The sequence below is a fragment of the Geotrypetes seraphini genome, chromosome 15, assembly GCF_902459505.1.
Source record: "Geotrypetes seraphini chromosome 15, aGeoSer1.1, whole genome shotgun sequence".
In the NCBI taxonomy this organism is placed as follows: Eukaryota; Metazoa; Chordata; class Amphibia; order Gymnophiona; family Dermophiidae; genus Geotrypetes; species Geotrypetes seraphini.
The window spans coordinates 65067138-65094806 of record NC_047098.1 but is presented as its reverse complement, the minus strand read 5'-3'; the positions used below and the strand labels follow the sequence as shown (position 1 = coordinate 65094806).

General features: G+C 44.6%; 1 protein-coding gene and 1 long non-coding RNA gene across 4 annotated transcripts in view; one reads left to right on the top strand and one right to left on the bottom strand.

The window, feature by feature from the left end:
• The window catches only part of LOC117348903, a 304186-nt gene extending 302628 nt beyond the window's left edge, over positions 1-1558 (top strand). Inside the window, exon 5 of the long non-coding RNA XR_004537067.1 lies at positions 1026-1558. This is a non-coding gene — a long non-coding RNA (uncharacterized LOC117348903). The remainder of the gene's footprint in view (positions 1-1025) is intronic.
• Positions 1-27669, bottom strand: part of TMEM132E (transmembrane protein 132E) — a 714010-nt gene that overhangs the window by 103040 nt on the left and 583301 nt on the right. The window lies entirely within an intron of this gene.

Genomic DNA, 27669 nt, shown 5'->3' with positions numbered 1-27669 from the left:
GAGCCTGGGACCAACATGATTTGAAAAATGACCAGACAACAAAAGGTAGGAAAAATAATTTTATTTTCTGTTTTGTGATTACAATATGTCAGATTTGAAATGTGTATCCTTCCAGAGCTGGTGTTAAACTGAGCTAGAATTTAACAGAGAGAGGAAAAGTATTTTTTGTTTATTTTGTTTCCACCACAGGACCAGTGTGGGTAGGCGAGGGCAAAGGGAGTGAAGAGGCTATACAATAAACCCACCAGGATTTTTGAAAAAAAAAACAAAAAAAACCCCCACCCAATTGGGCAGGAAAATCAAATCAAATTTAAAAATCAATTCAATAGGCTGAATCGAATTGAAAATTTTTTTTCCTTAAATTGGGCAGCACTAGTCCTGAGCATGCATAAAACCCATTAGTAGACATTCCACAATGTCAACCAGTGGGCTTAGATGAAAGCAGCTTTTGATAACATATAGTAACATAGTAGATGACGGCAGATAACGACCCGAATGGTCCATCCAGTCTGCCCAACCTGATTCAATTTAAATTTTTTAAATTTTTTCTTCTTAGCTATTTCTGGGCAACAATCCAAAGCTCTCAACGGTACTGTGCTTGGATTCCAACTGCCGAAATCTCCATTAAAACCTACTCCAGCCCATCTACACCCTCCAAGCCATTGAAGCCCTCTCCAGCCCATCCTCCCCCAAACGGCCATATACAGACGCAGATCGTGCAAGTCTGCCCAGTACTGGCCTTAGTTCAATATTTAATATTATTTTCTGATTCTAGATCCTCGGTGTTCATCCCACGCTTCTTTGAACTCCGAGAGCAATCTTTCTACAATGGCATAGATAAAATTGTCCATTAGTTTATATGTTTGACATGTTTCAACACATGGAATGCTTGCATCAGAGGCAAATTTACAAAGCCTACAAATAAGTCCTGAAGTCTTGGGTAGTTAATCCTTTCCTGCGAAATTCTGTGGCCCTTTTGCTAAGTTACATTAAGTGCTAATCCACCAGAGGTTTTATTTCTCCAGGACTTTTAGTTTGGAGAACACAAACATCCTGGAGAAAGAAGACTGCCGGTATCCGAGAAGACTCAAAGAGACAATAGAGATGGCAAGATACCCTAATAACTTCAATGGAGATAAAGGGCTCTCCATAAACAAGTCATGGCAACAGCACATCCCAAAAAACTTGAGCGCAAAGAGGACTGGGACCGAGGACAAATGCCTTCTCCCTCCATCTCAAAGTTTCCAGCCTCTCTTCTGACAGAATTAAAAAATGTGACCAACAGACTTTCCTGCCAGAATTTAAAATTGAGTCCAACCAACTTTCCGGTCAAAATTCAAATCTGTGACCAATAAACTTTCCTGCCAATTTCAAATTTGTGACCACAGAATTTCCTGCCTCAGTCACCTCAAACCCCAGCCAATCAGGTTAGAGGACCAACTGTATATAAAGACAACTGCAGACCTGAAAGCATACCATGAAGAAAGCCACATCATGATGGCTGAAACATCGGTTCTACCTACCCTGATGCGGCAAGACCCGGACAACTGCAACAATCATAGTAATTATTACTTTTTGTAGGGGCATATCAGGAAGGAGAATGGGTACTGACATTACTGCGGCACTAACTGGTTAGTGCATCCATAATGTGGGAGACCTTAATGCCTCCTAAATAGGATGCCTTCAGTGTTCCCACAGTAATTTTTTGCTGCTGGATGCTAATATTGAAGATAAACAGGAAAAGACCAAAACATTCAGCAGCAACCAGAAACAGCAAAAAACGGAGATGGCTATGAGGATAATGATGTCACTGGAGCTACACTCTGGTTATTCATTTTATTGCTGACCCAACACAGATGTGTTTCAGCAACTGCCTGTCTCAGGGATCAATTAGTAGATCGGACAAAATAGTGCCACATCATTCAAAATGGCATTGAAAGAGGAAGTCATCACACATTTGCCTATTTACGGCTTACAAAAGTAAAGCAAAAAAGCTGATTATATGAGAGGCTAAAGTTTGTGAACATAACATAATAAATTCACTTATATACTGCAGTAAGCTCTTTTGAGCAGGGACTGTTTTCTTACTTTTTGTGACTCTATACAGCGCTGCGTGCATCTGGCAGCACTATAGAAATAATTAATAGTAGTAGTAGTAGTAGTAACCTCTCAGTTCAACATGGTTAACAACAATCAAGAGACTGAACCAAGCACAGTATTATTATCATATTCAGAAGAATTTGTCAAAGTAAGTCTTTAGCATTTTTAAAGACAGAGAGAAGTTAGAGTTCAACAGGACAGAAAAGGGTTTATTCCCCTGACCCAGCTTGAAAAGATAAAATTCTATGGAAAAATCTTTTGCCTATGCAACCGTTTACAGTAGGAAATGCAAATAATCTAAAATTCCATGAAAAACATTTTGTGTCAGTAAATTTAAAGTGATCAATAATATAATCAGGTATAAGGCCAAACAATGTCTTGTAACAGGTACAACCTAACTTGAATAATAATCTTGCCTCAACTGGGAACCAGTGTAGCTTCCGAAAGAATTTAGTTACATGATCGGTTGATTTTCAACTTGAAAAAATTTGAACAGCCATTTGCGACCTTTTGATATTCTTTTTACTGGAGGCTACATAAATGATGTTTCAATAATCCAGAGAACTCAAAATCAATGCTTGTACCAGTGGTCTAAATGAGGAAGGATTAAAATAGACCCTAATCGATCACAATTTCCATAGCATAAAATAAGTTTTCCTAACTAGTGCATTAATTTGAGCATATTGGACTAAATTCTATACATGGCACCTAAAAAACAAAAGCTCAGTGCTATTTTATAAACGGTGATTATAGTTAGGCGTAGTTTACAGAGTAGCGCTTACGCACGGGATCCTCACCTAGCTTTAGGTGCAGCAATTCGTAAATCCTTGTGCCTAACTTATGCGCAGATCCCCCTTATTCTATAATGACATGTGTAAATCCAAAGAACGTCCTCAATCTACCCATGATCCTCCCATTTCAATGCCCCCTTTTTAAACTCACATGTGAAATGTAAACACGGATCCAGCATATCAATTTTAAATAAAACTAATTAATGCCAATAATTGCTCATTAAGATCCCAATTATCGGAGCTTGTTGGCTCGTTAGTTAATGAAATTGCCCAAATTTGCACACGTAATTTTTAGCGTTTTGTAGAATTCAGGGGATTGTGTTTCTGACATTGAAAAACAAGGAGCTCGCTGCAAACTCTTGAGTCCCTCGCTTCAATTTTTTGGCTGGACACTTGCTTTCAATGTAGTTGATGTGTCTCCAGGATATATGGACAAGTGAGGAAGGCTAGAATTGCTGGTTCTAATAGCCCATTGCACATCGCCTACAATTGAGTACAGTTGCAGAGCTATTACTGGACTTTTTAATAAACTGTTTTTATATAATCTCCTGTATTCATCCAGGTACTGTCTAATGATTTTTTTGTTATTGTTTTTCCACTGTTTTTGTGTTTCCCCCCCCCCCCACCTTTTTTTTTTCCCAGTACTTGCCCTGTTGGGTCAACAATAAAATTAATAATGAGTGTGACCCAGTGACATCATTATCCCCATTGGCCGTCTCCACTTTCCAGCTGCTAATGCTAACAGTGCCCAGCCATAAATGAAACAAAAAGGGAAAAGCCCTATTTGATGGCCTTGCTGGACATAGGCTTAGCACACGGTAAAGGCCCGCATAAGGACGTTATAAGCCCATTTCTTAGCACAGCTTAGTAAAAGGGTCCCTTAGTACTCCAAAGGCTGCATACAGAGAAATGCCTGGGCTCATGGTGCACTGTGAGAAAAAACTGCATATGAATAATAAAAGTGCATAGAGACAGTAGCTGCTCCTAAAACAATTCTATGCTCACACTCTTGAAAAACAATCTATAATTAAAAGCGTCATTGAGTGATGACCTCAGCTTAAAAGGACCACTGCATATCAAGCGAACAATCAGCTCACAAGACCATCTAAAGCAGGTCTCACATATAACATTCCCCAAAAACACATCACCTTAACAAGAAAAGAAATTAATCTATAATGAAAAGGGACAAATAGTACTGACCTCATCAAAACAAACACTGCATATCTAGGGCCATCTACTGTATATACTTGAATATAAACCTAGATTTATGGGCCCCCCCAAAAATGGCCCACAAATAGGGGTCTCGGTTTATATTTGAGTGCACCCCCTCCCAGACCCGTTGCAGGCCTCCCCTGGGCCTGCCTTGAGCCCTGGGTGGTCCAGCGGTGAGCCGGGAAGGAATGACCCTTCCCATCTCCTGTTCCAGCCAGCTCCACACTACCCCATCCTCCCTCCCACCTCGACCCTGCAAAAGCCTAGCTTACACACCCTGGTGATCCACTGGAGAACCGGGGCAGGAGAGATCCTCCTATGCTCCTGCCCCATGCAGAGCCGCTAAAGAAAATGACTGCTGCAAGTTTCTGCTGCAGCCTTGCGAGTTCCTGGGTCACTCCTGTCCCAGCTCACCCCTAGACTACCAGGGCTCAAGGCAGGCCTGGGGTAGGGTTGCCAGATTTTCCAATTGGAAAATCCGGACCCCAGTCCCGCCCTAGCCCCCCTCCCCACTGCCTGCTTTTGTCCGCCCCCTGCTCTTCTCCACAAATCACATCAGCGCATGCGTGGATTTTCTCCCTGCCCAATGTGATTTGAGGAGGCTTTTCAAAACCCGGACAAAGTACTGGGTTTTGAAAAATCCTCAAATGGACATGTCTGGGGAAATCCAGACGTCTGGTAACCCTAGCCTGCTTTGCATGGTTATACCTCAACTATTTTAAGTGCACTGTTGGTACTTTTGATGAACTTTCAATTTTATAAGTTATAAAATCTTGTAAATATAGTCAGCATTGTTTACAGTCACTGTTTTTAGTTTTCCTGAGTGAAGGAAGGGAAATGCTACCAACTCAGTGGCATAGTAAGGGGGGCGGGGGCCCAACCATTCTGGGCCGTCTTGGTGGGTGCCGCCAGCAACTCTCCTCCCCCCATGCCGCCATACCCGTGCCTCCCTCTCCCTCCTGTACCTCTTTAAATCTTTGCCAGCACGAGCAATCTCTCTGGCCTGCTGCTCGTGCTGCCCTGACGCCCCTCTAAAATCACTTCCTGGTCAAGGGGCCAGGAAGTGACATCAGAGAGAAAGCCAATGTTGATGCGAACAGCAGGCCGGAGAAGTTGCTCATTCTGGCAAAGATTTAAAGGGGTACAGGGGAAAGGGAGGGTGCAAGTGTGGCATGGAAGGAGCGGGGTGTGTAGATTGAGCAGGGGGCGCATAGGGGTTGCCACTGCCCAGGGTGCCTCCTACCCTCACTCGCCACTGTACCAGCTATCACTTTTCCTCAAGTGAAGGCACCAGGCACAAAGCATTCATGGACTGACATAGCTTGCCCGAGGAGGACTCTTGCTAGTTGGGCCCAGACTATGACACCCACACGAGGGTGCTATATCAATAAGCTGCTTCTTCCCCTCCCCTCTCAAAAAAAACCAACCCAAAACAGGGTTTTTACGTCTCTCTGAATCGATTTGCCTGACATCAATTTGTGTGAAATGCTACAGCTTCTAGCGGTGGCAAGTAATTTACTTCTACACACTCTCTCAAATGAAACTTGCTGACCTTTAAATTAAATTTAACCTTTTTTTCTTATTATTTTTAAAATGATTTCCTCTGCAAATAAAACAACTTTCTAAGCCAGAGAAGCTATCAATATTTTACTGTAGAAAAATACAGACATGCAACAGGACACAATCACTGCGTCCAAAAATTAAAATACGTTGATAGTTTATCTAAACTGATCTTGCCCTGCTGTTCTGTGCCCAGCAGCAGATCATTGTGTACACAGTACTCCCCCAAAATTCACGAGGGTTCTGTTCCAGTAGCACCTGCAAATTTCAAAAAACCACGAATGTGGTTTAGGAGCGGATCAGAGGCAGGAGAGGGAAGCTGGGGCGGTGGCGGGTGCTGAAAATCAGGTGCAGGATCCTTCTTAGTCGTTTCTGACCCCCTCTTCCAGGAACTAAAGTCAGGCTACACCAATCAGGAGCTGCTTTGACATGCTATCTGGCATGCCAAAGCATAGTAACATAATAGATGACAGCAGAAAAAGACCCGAATGGTTCATCCAGTCTGCCCAACCTGATTCAATTTAAATTTTTAAAAACCCAAATCACAGTTTATAATTCATTCAATAAATTCATGTAAATCCCAATTCAAATCACAATTCATTCAGTGGAATTCAATGTCCCAACAATGATAGATCAAATCATAGTTCATTAAGTTCATCAAACCACAATTCATTTGGGCTATACAATGAACTTATCTGAGTCCCTTACACATGAAAAAACATGTGCGCATGTGACGTTGGAGGGGCAAAACCACCTGGTGATCATTAGACTGAAAAACAAACCAAAAAAAGCAAAACTAAACAAACATGGTGGCCATTGTGAACATTTGGGCATGCGAGTGTATACCTGATAAGGAAGACTGCGTGTACATGTGGATGAGGTGAATGAAAGTACATAAAGATAGGGGGGGACGGGACACTAAAGGGTATGGCTTACATGCCAAGATATGATGGACCAACTTTGGCAGTTGTGGAAAGAAGCCTTGGAAATCTGAAAGCAATATACGATCACAAAATGTGAAACCTGATAAAATAAAGGCCAGACAGCAAATGAACACAAATAATTAGGTACTAAAAGAAAACCAGATGTATAGCCACAAGAACACACAGAAAGAAGTGCAAACGAACCTTTGGCCAATACTTAAACCAGCCGAGGGCTGAAACTAAAAGATACTAAGAATAAAGTCAAAACTGCCCTACCTAGAGAATAATGACAAGGCACGGAAGTGACAAAAGAACTGAACAGAGGTACAGAAGTACTTTTTGGTCCAGTTTGTCTTAACTAGATTGTAAGCTCTTTTGAGCAGGGACTGTCTCATCCATCACCACATTGCGCCAGCGGATGCCTCCTCCCGACGTGATCTGCTTTTCAAAACCCAGACAAAGTGCTGGGTTATGAAAAGCTGTTCGGAGCACACCTACTTCTCTGCCCCCAGACCGTACCCAGAGCTAAATAATAAAAGCTATTTTTTAGCGTATACTGATCCCAAAACTACCACGGGATGCCTGAGCACACCCCGCAGTAATGCTTTTTATCTGCACTAGGTCTTACCATAGCTTACTAAAAGGGCCTCTAAATTTTTAGCCGAGGCATTGAAGGCAATGAATAAGAAATCACAAGAAGCAGTAGTGGGATTTCAATCCTGGCTTTTGCAAAATGACAGCACATAAGGATCACTAGGTAGGCAGAAAGAACCATGCAAAGAAAAGCAGACCAGCCTAATCCTAGAAAATGATAGGGTTACCATATGGCTCCTGAATAAGGAGGACGGATTGAGATATCCGGATTTTACTTCCACAATGGAAGTAAAACCCGGATGTCTCAATCCGTCTTCCTTTTTCTGGAGCCAAATGGAGAGACTAACAGCAGTAAACAGAGTGACCCCTAGACCCGCCCAGTTCTACCCACCCGCCCCGTTACGCCCCCGTCCCGCCTCCAATCCCACCCTAGCCCCACCCCAGCTCTCATCGGGCAGGAGGGCATCGTACGTGTGCGGATGTGAAGCAATGATGTCACGCGCACGTGACATCATTGCGTGGCAAACGCACATACGTGGATGCCCTCCTGGCCAACAGTGATTTGTTGCAAGCTTTTCAAAACCTGGACGTCTGGAAACCCTAGTGCCCCACAATGATACATGCACATGAAACCCAGGTCAAAAAGACTACAGAGGGAGAGCCAGATGCGTACACAATCAAAGAGTGGCACGGCCAACTTTCCCGGCGTGTCCTGCTCAGCTTCAAGGTTATCTGCTCTATTCCACAGCCAGAACCTATTTATGTTGAAGGCTGCTCTTTCCAGGTGGTTCCCTGCCACCATTACTCATTTATTAGGCTTTTGCCTTGAAAATACAACCATGTTTTCTATCTACATTTGTCATAATATTTACATTCATTGACATTAAAATTATCAGAGTATTTAATTAAGCAGCCTATAGTTGTTGTTCTGGCAGGCTGCTCACTGCCAGCACTGGTGCAGTGCGATAACAAGTGTGTGCTCTGGGAAGGCATGAAGGAGATGCATTCCCAACCCGCTCCTGCCTTTTCTATTACCTGGCACAAACGAAGTATCAGCAGAGGTGCTGGCATCAGCACAACCCATGAGAATTTTAATAGGACACACTCTGTATCCTTGATCCTCTCCATTCCAGTAACTAGCCTGGTGGGTATTAAAAAAAGCTGAAACAATTACTCCGACCCTAGTTTAGAAACCATGTCCTCAGCTGTACTGAGCAGCTACGGGACCAGGCAGTGGCTCCGATTCATTCTCCTCTCTCCTCCACCCGAGCAACCTCTGCAAATTGTGCTGAACTAAACACACTACACAAGAACAAAACATTTTATTTTTTTTAATTAGTTACACAGCTGAAAAATGAGTTTATGGTTGAAACAATTTTTTATTGACAACAACAACAAAGTCAAACAATCCAATATACAAGATATAAAAATACAAAAATAAACCAGATAAGTAATCATATACTGCAAGTCATCAAAGAATGACATAAACCCCCTCCCTCCCCCTGAACGTCCCCCAAAACAACAAGTCCCAACGCCAACAACTATAAGCTACAGTTTAGCCTCATGTAGTCTTATCCAGTACCGGAAGGAAATAGTAAGGATGACCACTGTCTGGTAAATACGTATTACCTAAATTTAGGAGTTTACTGCCCAATATTCAGACTGCTGTCTACCACAGTCCACGGCAAAACTGTAGCTGGTTATAGGCATTGAGTTTCCAGTTTACATTTGGCTAGACGAGACATAGCCAGCTAAGCCGATGTGTATTGACTGGCTGGCTAAGGCCTAGCGGCCAATAATAGGCCCGGCTTCTTAGTCTTAGCTGGTGAGCCGTTGATTATTGGTGGTGACTAGCTATGCCATGTGACGAAGCCAGTCACCAAACTATCTGCTGAAAGGGATATTCAGCAGGAGATAGACGGTCATCTCCCGTTGAATATCGGCAGATAGCTGGCTATGTTAGCCGGTCAGGAGCTGTTTCCGGCTAGCTAAATAGAGCCCTTAGTTTAGTTCATTTTGTGTATAAATTTAGATACCCAACTATGGTAAATCCTTTGAATCTCATTAAAAACACCTAAATTTAGGAGCTTAAATAGTGGGTGGCAACAGGGGCAGATTTAAGGTGAGGGAAAAAAAATCTTAGGAGCTTAGCACTGATTTTTAGCACTAGGCTTAAAAATATTGGCAAATGAATGGCAGACCTAAATTTACGAGCACACTGGGCAATATTCAACCCATGATAGTCAGAGTACTTCGCAAATATTCAGGTTTTTGGCAGGGCCAGAATTATGTGGATGCAGGCAGATAGTCAATGCTGGTAACCCCATAAGAACATAAAAACAGCCATACTGGCTCAGACCAGTCCATCTAGCCTCGTATCCAGTGGCCAATCAGGTCACAAGTCTCTGACAGAAACCCAAATAGTAGCAGCATTGCATGCAGTGGCTTCCCCCATGTCTGTCTAAATAGAAGGAACTCATCCAAATCTTTCTGCTGTAACCACATCCTCTGGCAATGAGTAAGACAAATAAAATGTCCTCCTATTTCTTTTAGAAGTACTTCCATGTAATTTCACTGAGCATCCCCTGGTTTCTGGACTTTATGAACGGCTGAAAAATCGATTCACTCTTACTCTCTACTCCGCTCAGGATTTTGTAGATCTCAATCATATCCCCCTCAACTGTCTCTTTTCCAAGCTGAAGAGCCCCAACCTCTTTGGTCTTTCCTCATTATGAGTGGGTTCTATAACCTTTATCATTTTGGCTGCTCTTCTCTGAACCTTTTCTAATTCTGCTATAGCTTTTTTGAGATGCAGCAATGTTCTGGTGTGAGCAGCAACCCCCAAGCTGCTGTCACACCAGCGTTGGCTCTTCCTCTAATGTCACTTCCTAGGTACGACAGCAGCTTGGGGGTTGCTGCTTGCATCAGAAATGCTACGGGGGAAGGGAAGCAGTGCGCATGTGCAGCAGTAGGGGTGGGATGGGGTGGGGCGGGGGTGGAGAGGATTGGTGCCTGCGCCCTTACCAAAATGGTGCCCGCGGCAGACTGCCCCCCCCATCCCTCCTTACTATGCCACTGGTCAGAACCAATAGTCAGTTGCTTTCTCTGGATTTCAGTGCCTGAGCCACACAGTGCTTATGTAACTTGTGCTACCAGACATATGCAGCGCTATACAGAGTCACAAAGAAGACAGTCCCTACTTATCTTACAATCAGACAAACAGGATGCCAGGGTGGGGAGAGATATTGAGGGTCAGCAGAATGAACACACTTGTAGGTCAGCAATAGAAGCTTGAACTGTATGTGAAGGCAGATAGGGAGCCAGTGAAGTGATTTGCGGAGAGGTGTGACATGAGTGTAACGAGGTTGGTAAAAGTAACCATCTCAGATATTAAATATTGTACTCCATTCTGGAAGATGTACCCATTTAAGAGAGAGCGATTGGGACCACTACAGTTATACAAGAGAGAATTATGTGATAATAATAATAATAACTTTTAGGGGGAATAATAATAATAACAGTTAGGGGGAATGGGGTTTGAGGGCAGTGGGGAGTAGGGTTATGGATTGAAGTCTGCATCAGAAAGGTGGGTTTTCAGTCTGCTTTTAAACAAGGGAAGGGGCTTTGCAGACAAACTCGGGTAATTTATTCCAGGCATCTAGTTGAAAGGAATGAAGCCTAGAATTGGCAGTGGAGGAGAAGGGCACAGCTAAGAGCGGTTTATCTGAGGAACAGAGTTCTCTGGGAGAGAGAAGAGAGGAGATTTTAAGATCCTTAACTGAACCTAGAAACATGCACCTACACTTGGGATTATTTTTTCCCTATCCGCCTCAATTTCTACTTGGCCAATTCGATGCCCAGGCTACTAATCTCACACGTTCCCTTAACAACTAACAACAACATCCCACCTTTTTTCTCATTTCTGCAAAGAGAAACTTGAAGGTCTGACCCTGGCAATCGGGGGCCCTGTGTCACGGCCCTTATGCTACAGAGGGAAGAACCAAAACCCATCCTCAACCTGAGACCATCACAGTTCTAGTAACAGCTAGAGGTACAGACATTGAAGATAAAATGAGAGTTTGCAGTCTTAATTCTTGTTCCATGAATTCACTTGATGGCATTCTGGACCATTGGCTTTTACTTTTCACTCTGTATTTCAATCATACAGTTGAGTTAAATGGCAGGTACTGAACACATTCTCTGTTCTCACATTAGAACAAGCGCTTCCCAACACTTGCATAAATTAATAAAAAAAATATGACATAAGTTTTCTACTTCAGAATGATATATAATGGCACACAGTATAAAAATTATCTAGTAAGATAAAAGAAAAGAAAAACCCCCCAGAAAGGAAAAAGTTATCATCAAAGGACTGTCAATGCTAACAAATAGTCCCGAGGAATATATGGGCATGAGATGATTTACTGCGGGCTGTGGAACTCCTCTTCCAAATGACCCTTCAAGGGAGACTTCAGCATTTAATCTATAATGTTTCACAAAGAAACAGGGAGACAACCTTGTAGCAGCACCTCATAAATCTGAAATTGAAGCTTCCAGCCTCCTGACTTAAAACTGTAACAAAATGAGCAGGTTTTTTTAGTTATTTTAGTCTTAGTTTCTTTATTGAAAATTTTTGTATTTCATACAGAACCAAACTGAAAACCAATGAGGCCGCGGACGAGGCCTTTTCAGTAGAGGGCTCCATTTCAAAGAGCTGCTGAATCTGGACACGACGTCTCCGGAGAGCTCTTTTTTGAAGGGTAGCACAACGTGGGCACGATTCTTACAATGTTCAGGTCCTAAGCACTTTATACACCAATGGTGCGGGTCAGTGAGTGAAATCGCCCTGTTGCACTGGCTACATCTTTTAAAACTCGTAACAGGCCGGGACATAGACAAAAAGTACGGCTGCAGCCAATTGAGGGCTGGCGGCAGGCCCTAAGGCCATGCCCCACCGGACGAGAACGGAAGAAAAAAAGTTATTATTATTTTTTTTTTTTTTAAAGCGCGACGCACAGTGACTTAGAAACAAAAGAAAAAAGCCGCGGTGCGAGAAAGCACAACTCGAATTTGGGGCAGAGCTTAGAAACAGGTGCCTCTTAGCTCCGTGGAAAAACGAGAACTGAGGTACTCCAGAGGAGATGCGCGACCTACATTCGACGGGAAGTCACGCATACACGGTGCAACACTCGTGAACTTTCTGAAAGTTCTTCAAGCAAGTCTGCTTGCAAGGCTGTCTGCCTCGGGGCACTGTGGATGACGTCACCCATATGTGGAGAATATGCTGCCTGCTTGTCCTGCGATAATGTTTATTATTTAGTAATGAGATAATATTTCCCATGTCATTGCAAATGGCAGCCTGTCTCTCCTCAACAGTAAGAAAGGACAGGGGAAAGTTATCCAGGCAGTACTTAACCTAGGAGACTAGGTGGAAAGGAAAAGAGGATTTGGAATACCAGGTGCAGAAATGTTCATTGAGTCGGGGAGCCTGTAAAGGTGCAGAGAGTGTCTTAGGGCTCGATATTTGGCACTATTTAGATGGCCAGGAATGGCTCCCGGCCATCCAAATCGCACATAGCCCAGCTATCTGCCAATATTCAGGTACTTGGTGAGTGCTTTAGATGGCAAGACATTACGCAACAACTAGGCTGGTCCCATTGGAAAAATGCTGAATTCTGCTACTGCACTGGAAATAGATCCTAATTTTATTGAGCTCTCTCTGTTGGCCCTGATCTTCCTCAGCTCAGCAATGAAGTGATCAAAGAGTTAATCACAGATCAAAGCTATGGCTATAGACTTGTAACTACCATTACCACTGGTGGTATCTTGACAAAATATCTCGTTCTATTGGAAATAGGACCTGTGTCACATTGCAGATGGCTCACAACAGCTCTAAGGCTCATGAGGATATGGATTTCCAAGCACAATCTGAAAGGAAAGAATCTGAAAAACTTTAGAATGATTGCAGAGTTCTGTGTTTGGCTTTACATGATAAACTGGTTCAATATAAAAATACGTGGCATTTGGACACAAGGCATCTCCTCATAGAGCTGCAACTGTTGAAAGAACAGTGTGAAGATGTAAGGAATATAGCCATGCCTCCAGTGAAAAGGTCAGCTTGGTATGGTTACAGCAAGTCTGAGATGAAGGAGACATAAGAAAATAAGAATTGCCGCTGCTGGATCAGACCAGTGGTCCATCATGCCCAGCAGTCCACTCACACGGTGGCCCTCTGGTCAAAGACCAGTGCACTAACTGAGACTAGCCCTACCAGCATACGTTCTTGTTCAGCAGGAACTTGTCTAACTTTGTCTTGAATCCCTGGAGGGCGTTTTTCCCTATAACAGCCTCCGGAAGAGCGTTCCAGCTTTCTACCACTCCCTGGGTGAAGAAGAACTTCCTTACGTTTGTACGGAATCTATCACCTTTTAACTTTACAGAGTGCCCTCTCGTTCTCCCTACCTTGGAGAGGGTGAACAACCTGTCCTTATCTACTAAGTCTATCCCCTTCAGTACCTTGAATGTTTCAATCATGTCCCCTCTCAATCTCCTCTGTTGGAGGGAGAAGAGGCCCAGTTTCTCTAATCTTTCACTGTACGACAGCTCCTCCAACCCCTTAACCATCTTAGTCGCTCTTCTCTGGACCCTTTCGACTAGTACCGTGTCCTTCTTCAAACGGCGACCAGTGCTGGACGCAGTACTCCAGGTGAGGGCGCACCATGGCCAGGTACAGCAGCATGATAACCTTCTCTGATCTGTCCGTGATTCCCTTCTTTATCATTCCTAGCATTCTGTTTGCCCTTTTTGCTGCTGCCGCACATTGCGTGGACGGCTTCATCGACTTATCCATCAGAACTCCCAAGTCCCTGTCCTGGGAGGTCTCTCCAAGTACTGCCCCGGACATCCTGTATTTGCACATGAGATTTTTGTTACTGATATGCATCACTTCATACTTATCCACGTTGAACCTCATCTGCCATGTCGATGCCCATTCCTCGAGCCTGATTATGTCACGTTGTAGATCTTCGCAATCCCCCTGCATCTTCACTAGTCTGAATAACTTCATATCGTCCGCAAATTTAATCACCTCGCTCGTCGTACCTATGTCCAGATTTTTTATAAAGATGTTAAAGAGCACGGGTCCAAGCACCGAGCCCTGCGAGTATTGTCCATTTACCCCCACTCTCTGTTTCCTATGCTCCAGCCAGTTTTTAATCCACTTGAGTATTTCACCCTCGATTCCATGGCTCGCAATTTTCCAAAGTAGTCGTTCATGTGGAACCTTGTCTAACGCCTTCTGAAAATCCAGATATACAATGTCGACCGGATCGCCCTTGTCTATCTGTCTGTTTGCTCCCTCAAAGAAGTGCAGCAAGTTCATGAAACACGATCTGCCTTTGCTAAAACCGTGCTGACTGGTCCTCATCAGCCCGTGTCCGTCAAGGTGACCAATGATGCTGTCCTTTATCAGTGACTCTACCATCTTTCCTGGTACCAAGGTCAGACTCACAGGTCTGTAGTTTCCCGGATCTCCCCCTCGAACCTTTTTTGAAGATCGGCATAACATTCGCCACCTTCCAGTTTTCCGGAATCTATCCCGATTTGATCGACAGATTGGCTATTAGTTGAAGCAGTTCAGCTATGGTCCCTTTCAGTTCCTTGATGACCCTCGGATGGATGCTATCCAGTCCCAGGGATTTATCGCTCTTAAGCCTATCAATCTGTCTACACACCTCCTCTAGACTGTCCGTCAACCCTGTCAGCTTTCCGTCTTCGTTTGCAGCATATAGCCTGATGGGTTCCGGTATGCTGTGTACATCTTCGGTAAATACAGATGCAAAAAATGTGTTCAGTTTGTCGGCAATTGCTTTGTCCTCTTTTAGCATTCCCTTTATCCCCTGGTCATCCAACGGTCCCACCGCTTCCTTCATGGGTCGTTTCCCCTTAATATATCGAAACAACGGCTTGAAGTTCTTTGCTTCCTTAGCTATTTTTTCCCTCATAGTCTCTTTAGGCCCCTTTTACCGCCTTATGGCACCTGCGTTGATGTTGTTTGTGCTTGTTCCAGTTTTTGACCTTTTCCATTCCTTAAATGAAGTTTTCTTGTCTCTGATCGCTTCCTTCACCTCTACAGTGAGCCACGCCGGTTCTTTGTTCTTTTTCCTCTTGGATCCCTTGTTGATATGTGGTATATATAGATTTTGTGCCTCAGTGACTGTGTCCTTAAAAAGGGACCAAGCTTGCTCTAGCATTTTTACAGTGCTTATTCTCTTCTTAATCTTCTTCCCTACCATGAGTCTCATCCCTTCATAATTCCCTTTTCGGAAGTTCAGTGCCGTGGCTGTTGTTTTGGACCGATGTTTCTCCCCTGCATGCAGATCAAAGCGGATCATATTGTGATCGCTGCTTCCCAGCGTCCCTTCTACTTCTACATCTTGTGCTGGTCCTCGCAGGCCATTTAGAATTAAGTCCAGAATTGCATTTCCTCTAGCATTTTCCTTGACAAGTTGTTCCAGGAAGCAATCGCCTACAGCATCCAAGAACTTGGTCTCTCTAATGCAGCCAGAGGTGCCTAGGTTCCAGTCTATTCCCGGATAGTTGAAGTCACCCATGATAACTATGTTGCCTCCCTTGCAGTTGCGTTTAATCTCGTCTGTCATTTCTCCGTCAATTTCTTCGGACTGCCCTGGGGATTGATAGTAGATGCCAATCTTCGTTTCCAGGCCATTTGTTCCTGGAATTTTGGCCCATAGAGACTTTAACTTATCCATCAGTTGTGGCGTGTTCTCTCTAGTAGATTCAATTTCCTCTTTGACGCAGCTTGGAGACAGCAGAGCGAGACTCAGGAAAACACCATCCATCAACACTAAGTCAACTACACTCACCTAATCACTTGACTGGAGCTCCAGAATCTCTGAGCCTCTTCATACCTGTATGATGACAACAGCAGAGATCAAGGCATTTCTGAGCGAGCCCATGGTGGTTCCAGACTGGCCGTTACACAAGCAGTAAAACCCAGAGGTCTCAATCCGTCCTTTTTTTTCTGGAGCCACATGGCAACCCTGAATCTATATATAAAAATGGGAACTGAGGTAGCTGATGATGTGTACAATCAGGAGAAAAGGGAACATTACTATATATTAGGAGTCAGATGGTCATGAGTCAAAACAGAAGCAAACAAGATATGGCCTCTTTGTTGGATTTTGTTAAATGACATTAAGGCCCCTTTTATGAAGCCGCATTAGGGATTTTTATCGCCAGCTGCTGTGATAAAAAAAAAACCTAACACGGCTTCATAAAAGGGGGCCTCCATTAAGTGTATAAATGACATTTTAAAGACAATTGCATGGCTACAGATGTAATTCAGACTATTTATTATCATTGTTATTTATTGGCTGTACCAGTTAAGGATCTAAGCGGTGTACCTGCTTTAGTAGCAATTTGTACATTCAAATAAATATTACTTAATTTCTACATATTTCAACTATGATTTGATGTAGGTAAGGCTCACTTTAAGTAGTTTCTGAAGACAGATTTTGATTCAGCAAGTAAGACTGCATAATTTCCTCACTGGTAGTTTGTAAAGTGTGAAAAAATTAAAATATACCCTTAAAACTGAAACCCCCTGTCAGAATATTTCTGTCACAGTGTCTGCAGTTCATTGTACTTCTCTGCTGCCTTCCTAGCCTGCCTCATTGGTCTGTCACTAAGCCCTTGTGAGGCAAGAAATGAAGTACTGCTATTCCTCTCAGCTCACCCAGCCATGCTTCCACACAGCAGGGAGGACTCAAACTGGGAGCACATTGCGCTATCCATACAGGAACTTGATAGCTAAAATCATGCTGCCTAGATGGCAGAAATGCTCTGGACGTGGCATGTGCACGCACCCCAAACAACAATTACTCTGGCTTATCGCCTGTTGAGGATTCTCATTCAGAAACAGAGAAGTCAGCAGGACTTACAACCACTGTCATTGGGACGGAGGCTAAAGGACCTAACCAGAATGCTGGTATTAATATAGAAAAAGGAGGAAAAAGCAACTTTTAAACTAGAATATCTCAGAAAGTTGAGAATCACTCAGAGCATGGTTTAAGGCAGCAGCATAGTGAGGGAGGCTGGTTCCTGGCATTCTTAACCATGCTTAACAAAAGGCCACGTCATCCCAAATGTCCTTATGAAGAGATTCACCCAAGGTGGCAGCATACAACCCACACAGTTTGACACAAAACTTACAATTTTGTTAACAGCATAACGATAGTAAAATGACCAAATATAAGCATAAATACAATCAATGAGGTAAACTTGAAGGCAGGCAAATTGAATCCTAATAATACTGTATGAAGGCTGGTAATATGACACAGCATATGAGAACAATCACAGAACTAAAATATAATAAATGTCAGCAGGGTACAAAAGATACACCATAATAGACAATATAAATCAAACCCCATAACAAGCAACATATTAGAATATTCATAGAACATAGATATGATAAGCACAGTGTCAGCACAATACAAATGACACACCTTAATACGTAAACATTTTGTCATTCCAGAGCTTCCTTTCTAATGAAAGAGACTCGACTCATGCGCATTTATATCATGTAGGTATTTAAACGACAATCATATCTCCACTTTCCCGCTTTCCTCCAAAGTATGCACATTGAGATCTGTTTCTATATGCCCTATGAAGAAGACCATGCACCATTTTCGTAGCCTTCCTCTGGACTGACTCCATCTTTTTATATCTTTTTTAAAGTGCCAGAATTGTACACAATATTCTAAATGAGGTCTCACCAAAGTCTTATACAGGGGCATCAATACCTCCTTTTTCCTACCGGACATACCTCTCCCTATGCAACCTAGCATCCTTCTAGCTTTCACCGTCACCGTTTCAAACTCTTTGGCCACCTTAAGATCATCACATACAATCACACCCAAGTCCCACTCTTCTGCTGTGCACATAAGTTCTTCATCCCCATAACTGTACCATTCCCTCAGGTTTTTGCAGCCTTACATTTCTTAGCATTAAATCTTAACTTCCTCATATTATTAACACCATCAGGGGTATCTACTCTATTGCAGGTTTTAGTATCATTTGCAATGAAACAAATCTTACCTGACAGCCCTTCAGTAATATTGCTTACAAAAATGTTAAAAAGAACAGGCCCAAGAACCAAAACTTGAGCCACACCACTATTAACATCCCTATCATTAGAGATCTCCATTGACCACTACCCTCTGTCACCTTCCACTCAACCAGTTCCTGGCTCAGTCCGTCAATTTGGGGCCTATCCCGAGGGCACTCAGTTTATTTATAAGACCACTGTATGGAACTCTGTCAAAAGGCTTTGCTAAATTCTAAATATACCACAACCAGTACACTCCCTCTATCTAATTCTCTGGTCACTCAGTCAAAAAAAATGATCAAATTTGTCTGACAAGACCTGACTCTAGTGAATCCATGTTGTCTTGGGTCCTGTAATCCACTGGATTCCAGAAACTGCACTATTCTCTGTTTTAAAAGTGTTTCCATTAATTTGCTTACCACAATAGTTCCTTACTTCTTCCTTACTTCCACTTTTGTGGAGAGGGATCACATTCAACCTTCTCCAGTCCTCCAGTACCACTCCCAATTCCCAGTACGACTCCCAATTCTAGAGAAGCATTGAAAAGTTCAGCCAGCAGAGCCGCCAAAACTTCCCCAAGTTCCTTCAGTACCATCAAATGTACACTACTCGGCCCCATTGCTTTGTTCACCTTTAGTTTAGTTTGCTCCTCATGAACATAATCCTCTGAAAATCGATCAGGGTCTACCCACACCCCCATTCCTACTTGCATTTGTCTTCTGCAGTCCTGCTCCTGGTGCTTTTACCTGTGAACACAGAACAGAAATACAGTACTCCCCCAATATTCATGGGGGTTCCATTCCAGGACCCCCCGCGAATATCGAAAAACCGCAAATATGGTTTTTTGCCTGGGGAGGCAGGATAGGGTTAGGGCCGGTGAGTGAAGGAAATCACTCGCGGTATGCTCCGACTGCCTCTTCCTGCATTAAAGTCAGGCTTTACCAATCAGGAGCTGCTTTGACACGCAGTTCCTGATTGGTGAAGCCTGACTTTAGCACAGGAAGTCCCAGTCAGAGAATACCGCTAATGACCGGGACCGCAAACGACCAGAGGAACTCTGTATTTGTAAAGCAATTTAGCCTTATCTTTATGAGGTTCTAAATATTTCTCCCACGTTATGTGGGCCAATGAAAGAGGTGAGTTGGGGGATAATGGTAAAGGGAAGAGAATAGCAGAGAAAGAAGTGGATGTTTGATAAAAGGAAAGAGTAAAACGGATATTGTGCTGGAGTCACCACTAATAAAGGAGGGGACATTGTGCCAAAGCTATTACCACCAAATGAGGTGCCAGTTTTCATTTTTGCAGATGGCATTACAGTCAGTGCTAACTCAGCTCCTGAAACCAACCACTTACTTTATGACCGCTAGAGCTTTAAGAACATAAGAATTTGCCTCCGCTGGGTCAGACCAAGGTTCCATCGAGCTCACCGGTCCTCTTCCGCAGCGGCCCATCAGGTCCATGACTTGTTGAGTGATCTTTTGTGTAGCCCATTGAGATAGGCTGGCACATAGTAGTATTGAGATGAATGCACGCCTTCGAGTTCACTGATTTCCAGCTCAGTATGTAATCTTTGGGATTTTCATTCTGAAAGTAGAAGCACCGCATGCAAATCTGGCCCTACGGTTTTGGAGCAACTGATTGCTGAGTTTCCAAGGTTTGTGTATGGAAATGATGAAGCAGTGCACAGGGTTTTTCTAGATGTGGAACTGTTATTGTATTTTAGTCTATGAGTTTTAGATAGACTGGAGTCTGGGGCTCTGGTGGAAGGAGCAGTTAGAATATGAAAAGGAGAGGCTAAAAAAATTTGAAATATACGATTAATCTGTATGAGGTATGAGAGATAGATTAGCCTAGCCTGCAGGGGAGGGGCACTGACCAGGGTAGAGCAGTGGCATAATAAAGGAGGGTGGGGGCAGACCACCTGGGGCGCTGTCATAGCAGTGGCATAAGCATATCTCTCCTCCCAAGCAATCTGGGGGTTTCTTAAATACTCTACCCCCAGTACCTCTTAAAGCCTTCTATTCTTAGACAGCAGTGAGCAGAGACTCTTCCTTGCTGCTCACATTCTGTTTGTGGGACCAGGAAGTATTTTTTCTCTCTCTTTCTTTTGGTTAGATTCTGAAGAGTTACAAAGCGATCCCTATATTTTTCCTCTCCCTCTTTCCTGTCAGGAAACGTAGTTCTGACCCCAGCCCTCACTCTCATGTGCACTCCACTCCTTGTGTTTAGATTGTGAGCCGTTAAGAAGGTCTTTACCAAAATACAGGATAGTAAGAAATAAATAAACTTGAAACATCAGAGGGCAGGCTTGAGCTGGTTTGAGCAGCAGGTGGGAGACCCTGCTCACTGCCAGAGAAGAACAGAAGATTTTAAGAGGTACCAGGGAGAGGGGGGTATTTAAGATAAATCCCCCCTTCAATTCAGGGGGAGGATGTTGGACACTATATTCTCTCTGCTCTGGGCACCAGCAGTTCTCCATGCCACTGATGCAGAGTATGAGGGAACTTAATGGGAGGGAGAAATTAGTTGGCAGCAAGGGAGGTCAGGTCAGGAGAAATAGAAAGCAGAGAAGTATAGAAAGGAGACATGGAATAGGTATGGGGGGCTATTAAGCTCCTACTCCAAAACAAAAGTCAAATTAAATTGGGAGGAAGAAGTGAGGGAAAAACAGAAGAAGACAAGAAAAAGAAGAAGACAATAAGCAGGGGGCAAACTAAGAAATAAATGAAGATGGTCTGAGAGAAAAGAAAGTGTATAGTGTGTGCACAGGTAAGGTAGAGAAGAGGGGCTGGAAGGTGGAGGGTGGACTGGAATGCATAGCATGAGGGGGGGGTGTAGATGGGCTGTGAACAGGATGGTAAACTGTGATGATGAGTTGGGATTGAGGAGAAAGAGAGACTGGTGGGATTTGCCATGCTACCTCTGGCAACTCCTTTACCCACAAGTCCTCCCTGTGTGGCACCACCTGCTGTGCTTTTCACTTAAAGACTGCCTGGCGAGTTGTATTCACAACCTACCACTCTTTAATTTCTTTTATATGGACTTGGTAATGCCGAGTTGAGCACCCACAATCATTTTGAAAAGTTGTCTCCTTTGTGTCCCAATGACATACATACCCAACCAACAGTTGGGTAAGTGAAATCTCCAATATTCCTGAGTTACCAAATTTGTTAGCATTCCTAATTTCGATTAGTATTTTTTTTTATTATGTCCAGGTGAATACTGTCATATAAGGCAGTGGTTCTGTTTTTAAAGTTTTTAGAGGTATAGCAAATCTGAAATAAATACATTTTTTGTGAGCTTGCAGCCACCATTTTGACAGCAAAGAGGGCATGGGCAGGAGCAACTGGAAATAACTCTGGTCCCGACCAGCCACTAGACTACCAAAAGTTGTATGCAGTGTTGTAGTAAGGTGGGGAGGGGGGGGGGGGAACACAGTCCACATCAGGCACCATATTTTTGGAGGCGCTGGTATCCAACCTCCTCTCTGCCCCTCCCCTCTCCTTCCCCAGCCCTCCACTACCGCGCGTGTGCCCCTTCTCTTCTCATGTACCTCTAGCTTTTCCAGTGTGAGCAGCAACCCCAACCTGCTGCTCACGCTAGTGTTAGATCTTCCTCTGACTTCACTTCCTGGACCCGCATCTAGTAAGTGATGTCAGAGGAAGGAAGGTTGCTGCTCGCACTGGGAATGTTAAAGAGATATGGGGCACACGGCAGGAGGGGGCAGGACAAGAGCGGATGGAGTGGGGGGCATAGAAGAGGGCTTGGCGCCAGCTCCTCGAGTGCCTCTCACCCTTGCTATGCCACTGGTTGTATGCTAAGGCCAGGAGCCCTATGGATGGGTCCAAGAAGGAGACTTGTTCTATTCAGGAAAAGGGAGAAGGGAGGGCAGACGACGAGGGACCCAACATAAAGTTTCTAAACTGAAACAGGTCCAAATACAAATTACAAGCTGGTTTTGGCACCAAAACTGACAGCTGCTTTCTGACAGAACTGTGGAGAATAAAGAAGTTGTGGTCTTCTGGGACATTCCCAATCCCACAGATAAAACACTTGATGTAAGAAAAACACATATTGGGTTAAAGAAGAAACATACTAGAACAGTAGTTCTTAAACCAGTCTGTCAGGTTTTCAAGATATCCCTAATGAATATGCATGAGACAGATTTGCATGCCTGTCACCTCTCTTATATGCAAATCTGCCTCATGTATATTCATTAGAGACATCTTGAAAACCCAACTGTCTGGGGGTCCCCCAGGACACGTTTAAGAGCCACTGTACTAGAACAATATTGCTAACGGAAGTGTCGGTACTAAGTGACTCTTCTGTAACAGATATAGAGAAAATCAAAATCCTCAAATATCCATAAATACAAGGCCTGATAGTCAAAGAATTTATGCTTCTAGTTTTGAAAGTTATGCTCTTTGAAAATTTACTAGGGCTGAGAGGGAAATTCTAAGAGAGGCGTCTAAAATTATGCATCTAAATATGTGCCTAAGGTTACGTCCTTAATTTACCCTCCTTTTTACAAAACTGCGTAAAAGGTTTTTAGTGATGGCTAGTGTGTCGAATGCTCTGTGCTACTCCAACACTCTATGACCGTCGGAGCAGCGCAGAGAATTGAGCGTGCCAACTGGCGCTAAAAACCTTGTGTGGTTTTGTAAAAGAGGGTGGGGGTTTAATTAGTTAATTGGCTTCAATTATGAGCTTTAATTGGGCAATACGCACCTATCTTCTTAGGCACAATTCTTCAAAAGGTAGGTGCCTATCACATGGTGACCAATAAGCACAGTTACTTACCGTAACAGGTGTTATCCAGGGACAGCAGGCAGATATTCTTGACTGATGGGTGACGGCACCGACGGAGCCCCGGTACGGACACTTTTAGAGTGATTGCACTCTAAGAACTTGGAAAGTTCTAGAGACCGCACCGCGCATGCGCGAGTGCCTTCCCGCCCGACCCCGACGCGCGGTCCCTCAGTTAAGATAAGCCAGCTAAGAAGCCAACCCGGGGAGGTGGGTGGGACGCAAGAATATCTGCCTGCTGTCCCTGGATAACACCTGTTACGGTAAGTAACTGTGCTTTATCCCAGGACAAGCAGGCAGCATATTCTTGACTGATGGGTGACCTCCAAGCTAACAAAAAGAGGGATGGAGGGAAGGTTGGCCATTAGGAAAACAAATTTTGTAAAACAGATTGGCCGAAATGTCCATCCCGTCTGGAGAAAGCATCCAGACAGTAATGAGATGTAAAAGTATGGACTGAGGACCACGTAGCAGCTTTGCAGATTTCCTCAATGGGCGTGGAACGAAGGAAAGCTACAGATGCTGCCATAGCTCTAATTCTATGTGCCGTGACAGAACCTTCCAGTGTCAGTCCGGACTGAGCATAGCAGAATGAAATGCACGCAGCAAGCCAATTAGATAGCGTACGCTTAGAAACAGGACGTCCCAATTTATTCGGATCAAAGGACAGAAAAAGTTGGGGAGATGATCTGTGGGGCTTAGTGCGGTCTAAATAGAAAGCTAAAGCCCGCTTACAGTCCAAAGTATGAAGAGCCTGTTCTCCGGGATGGGAGTGAGGTTTAGGGAAAAAAACAGGTAGAACAATAGATTGGTTGAGATGGAACTCAGAAACAACCTTAGGGAGAAACTTTGGATGTGTACGTAGAACCACCTTGTCGTGATGAAAGACAGTGAAAGGTGGATCAGAAACTAGTGCATGTAGCTCACTGACCCTCCTGGCAGAGGTGAGAGCAATAAGAAAAAGTACCTTCCAAGTGAGAAACTTGAAAGAGGTAGTAGCCAAGGGTTCGAATGGAGGCTTCATCAAGGCGGAAAGAACCACGTTCAGATCCCAGATCACCGGAGGTGCTTTGAGAGGTGGTTTCAGATTGAAAAGACCTCGCATGAATCTGGAGACCAGGGGATGAGCTGAAAGGAGTTTCCCCTGGACCGGCTCATGAACTCTGATGGAAGTAGACTTGAGACCAGAAGTAGACAGAGAAAGCAGATAATCCAATAGAGGTTCCACTGCAAGAGACTTGGGGTCATGATGATGTAGGAGACACCAAGAAGAAAATCTCGTCCACTTTTGATGGTAACATTGTAGAGTGGCTGGTTTCCTGGAGGCGTCCAGGATGGAGCGAACAGGCTGAGACAGCAAAAGATCAGTTGAAGTCAGCCCGAGAGATACCAAGCTGTCAGGTGTAGAGACTGCAGGTTGGGATGGAGGAGGGTTTCCTGATCCTGTGTAAGCAGAGATGGAAACAGTGGAAGTAGAAATGGATCCCTGGAACTGAGTTGAAGTAGAAGGGAGAACCAATGTTGTCTGGGCCACCGTGGAGCAATCAGGATCATGGTGGCCCGTTCCCTCTTTAGTTTGAACAAGGTCCGAAGCATGAGAGGCAGAGGAGGGAAAGCATAAAGGAACAGATTGGACCAATCCAGCAGAAATGCATCCGCTGCCAGACGGTGAGGAGAGTAAAGTCTGGAGCAGAATTGGGGCAACTGATGATTGTGAGGAGCTGCAAAAAGGTCCACCTGAGGAGTGCCCCATTGTGCAAAGATGGACTGTAGAGTCGATGGGTCGAGAGTCCATTCGTGGGGTTGGAGAACTCTGCTGAGCTTGTCCGCTAGGAAGTTCTGTTCTCCTTGAATATAAATCGCTTTCAGGAATAAGCGGCGCGAGGATGCCCAAGACCAGATTCTCTGGGCTTCCTGGCATAAGAGGCGAGAGCCCGTTCCCCCTTGCTTGTTGATGTAGTACATGGCCACTTGGTTGTCTGTGCAAAGTAGAAGGACTTGAGGAAAAAGAAGGTGTTGGAAGGCCTTGAGGGCATAGAACATTGCCCTGAGTTCCAGGAAATTGATGTGATGCTTCTTTTCCTGGGGAGTCCAAAGGCCCTGAGTTTGGAACTCGTTCAGATGGGCTCCCCATGCATAAGGGGAGGCGTCGGTGGTGATGACCAGATGATGAGGAGGCAGATGGAACAGAAGGCCCCTGGAGAGATTTGAGGATATCAACCACCATTGCAGAGACTGACGAAGAGACGATGTCACAGATATGTGTCGTGAGCAAGAGTCTGTCGCTTGAGACCACTGGAGAGCCAGGGTCCATTGGGGAGTGCGCAGGTGAAGCCGTGCCAGGGGTGTGACATGAACTGTGGAGGCCATGTGACCCAAGAGAATCATCATCTGCTTTGCCGAAATGGAGTGCTGGGAGAGCACCTGCTGACAGAGCGATTGGAGGTTGTGAAGACGGTTGTCCGGCAAGAAGGCTCTCATCTGGACCGTGTCCAGTACCGCTCCAATGAATTGAAGTCTCTGCGTAGGCAGAAGGTGAGACTTGGGTATATTGATTTCGAACCCCAGTAGTTGTAGAAAAAAGATGGTCTGGTTGGTGGCCAGAAGAACAGTCTGAGATGAAATGGCCTTGATTAACCAATCGTCCAGGTAGGGAAAAACCTGAAGGTGGTGGGAGCGTAGAAACGCTGCCACCACTACCAGACATTTTGTGAACACTCTTGGAGAGGAGGCAAGACCGAAGGGGAGCACTCTGTATTGGTAATGACAGTGATTTATCATGAAGCGAAGGTACTGTCTGGAGGCCGGATGAATTGGAATGTGAGTGTAGGCCTCTTTGAGATCGAGAGAGCATAGCCAGTCGTTGTGATCGAGGAGAGGATAAAGCGTAGCTAGAGATAGCATCTTGAATTTTTCTTTGACCAAACATTTGTTGAGATCTCGCAGATCTAGAATTGGTCTGAGGTCTCCTGTTTTCTTGGGGACTAGAAAATACCGGGAGTAGAATCCTTGCCCTCTTTGGTCCAGAGGAACTTCCTCTATGGCGTTCAGAAGTAGGAGGGACTGAACCTCCTGACAAAGGAGGGCAGATTGAGGAGTGTGCAAAGCAGACTCTTTTGGTAGACTTTGGCCCGGAAGGGTGTGAAAGTTGAGAGAGTAGCCGTGGCGGATGATGTTGAGGACCCACTGGTCCGAAGTGATAACTTCCCACCGGCTGAGAAAGAAAGACAGTCGTCCTCCTATTGGTTGAGGGAGGAGAGGAGATGGTTGAACGCTGGCTATGCCCTCGAGTATCAAGTCAAAAGGGCTGAGTGGATTTTTGTGGAGGAGGCTGCTTAGCTGGTTGTTGCTGCTGAGGCCTAGGTGTTTGCCGCTGCTGTTGACGCTGCCTCCTAGGTTGCTGAGTGGAAGGCTGCAAGGGGCGAGCCACAAAACGCCGCTGATAGGCCGTTTGCTGTCTGAATGGCCGAGAAGGTGGAGGTTTCTTCTTGGTCTTAAGAAGGGTATCCCAGCGGGTTTCATGAGCCGAGAGCTTCTGGGTCGTTGAGTCCATAGAATCTCCGAACAGCTCATCCCCTAAACATGGGGCATTAGCCAACCGGTCTTGATGATTAACATCAAGCTCAGAGACTCTGAGCCAAGCCAAACGGCGCATGGCTACAGATATGGCTGTTGCTCTAGAGGTAAGCTCAAAGGTGTCATATATAGATCTTACCATGAATTTCCTGAGCTGGAAAAGAGCTGAAGAGCACTGATGAAAAGCCTCACGATTCCCCACAGGAAGGTACTGCTCAAAGGAAGCCATGGTGGTAAGGAGATGCTTTAAATAAAACGAAAAATGAAAAGCATAGTTACCAGAATGATTAGCAAGCATCGCATTCTGGAATTTGTCCATGGCTTTACCCTCTCTGCCAGGAGGGACAGAGGCATAGACACTAGCTCCTAAGGACTTCTTGAGGGTGGATTCTACAAGAAGAGACTCATGAGAGAGCTGTGGTTTATCAAAACCAGGAATAGGGATTACTTTATAAAGGGAATCCAATTTGCGAGGGGCTCCCGGGATAGTAAGAGGAGTCTCCAGATTCTTGTAAAAGGTCTCCCTCAGGATGTCATGTAAAGGGAGTTTCAAGAATTCCTTTGGAGGCTGGTCAAAATCAAGAGCGTCCAAAAAAGCTTTGGACTTTTTAGACTCAGCCTCCAAAGGAATGGAAAGAGATTCACACATATCTCTTAAAAAAGAAGAGAAAGAGGTGGAATCAGGTTTGGAGGAAATATCCTGCAGAACAGGCTCGTCCTCCTCTGAAGAACACTCCCCTTCTGACTGAAGAGGTTCTTCAGAGTCGCCCCACAGATCAGGGTCTCGAACATGGGGACCACGGTCCCGAGACTCAGGGGTGGATGGTTCTCGGTGTCGGGACTTCTGTACCGACTTACCCGACCTCACCGACGCGGTACCGGGCGATGTTATCGGTCGCACCGGAGCCGATGTCTGCACCGATTGGTGATGAGACCTAGGCTCCGGTGCGAGGACAGGCATCGATGCCGATGAGGTCAA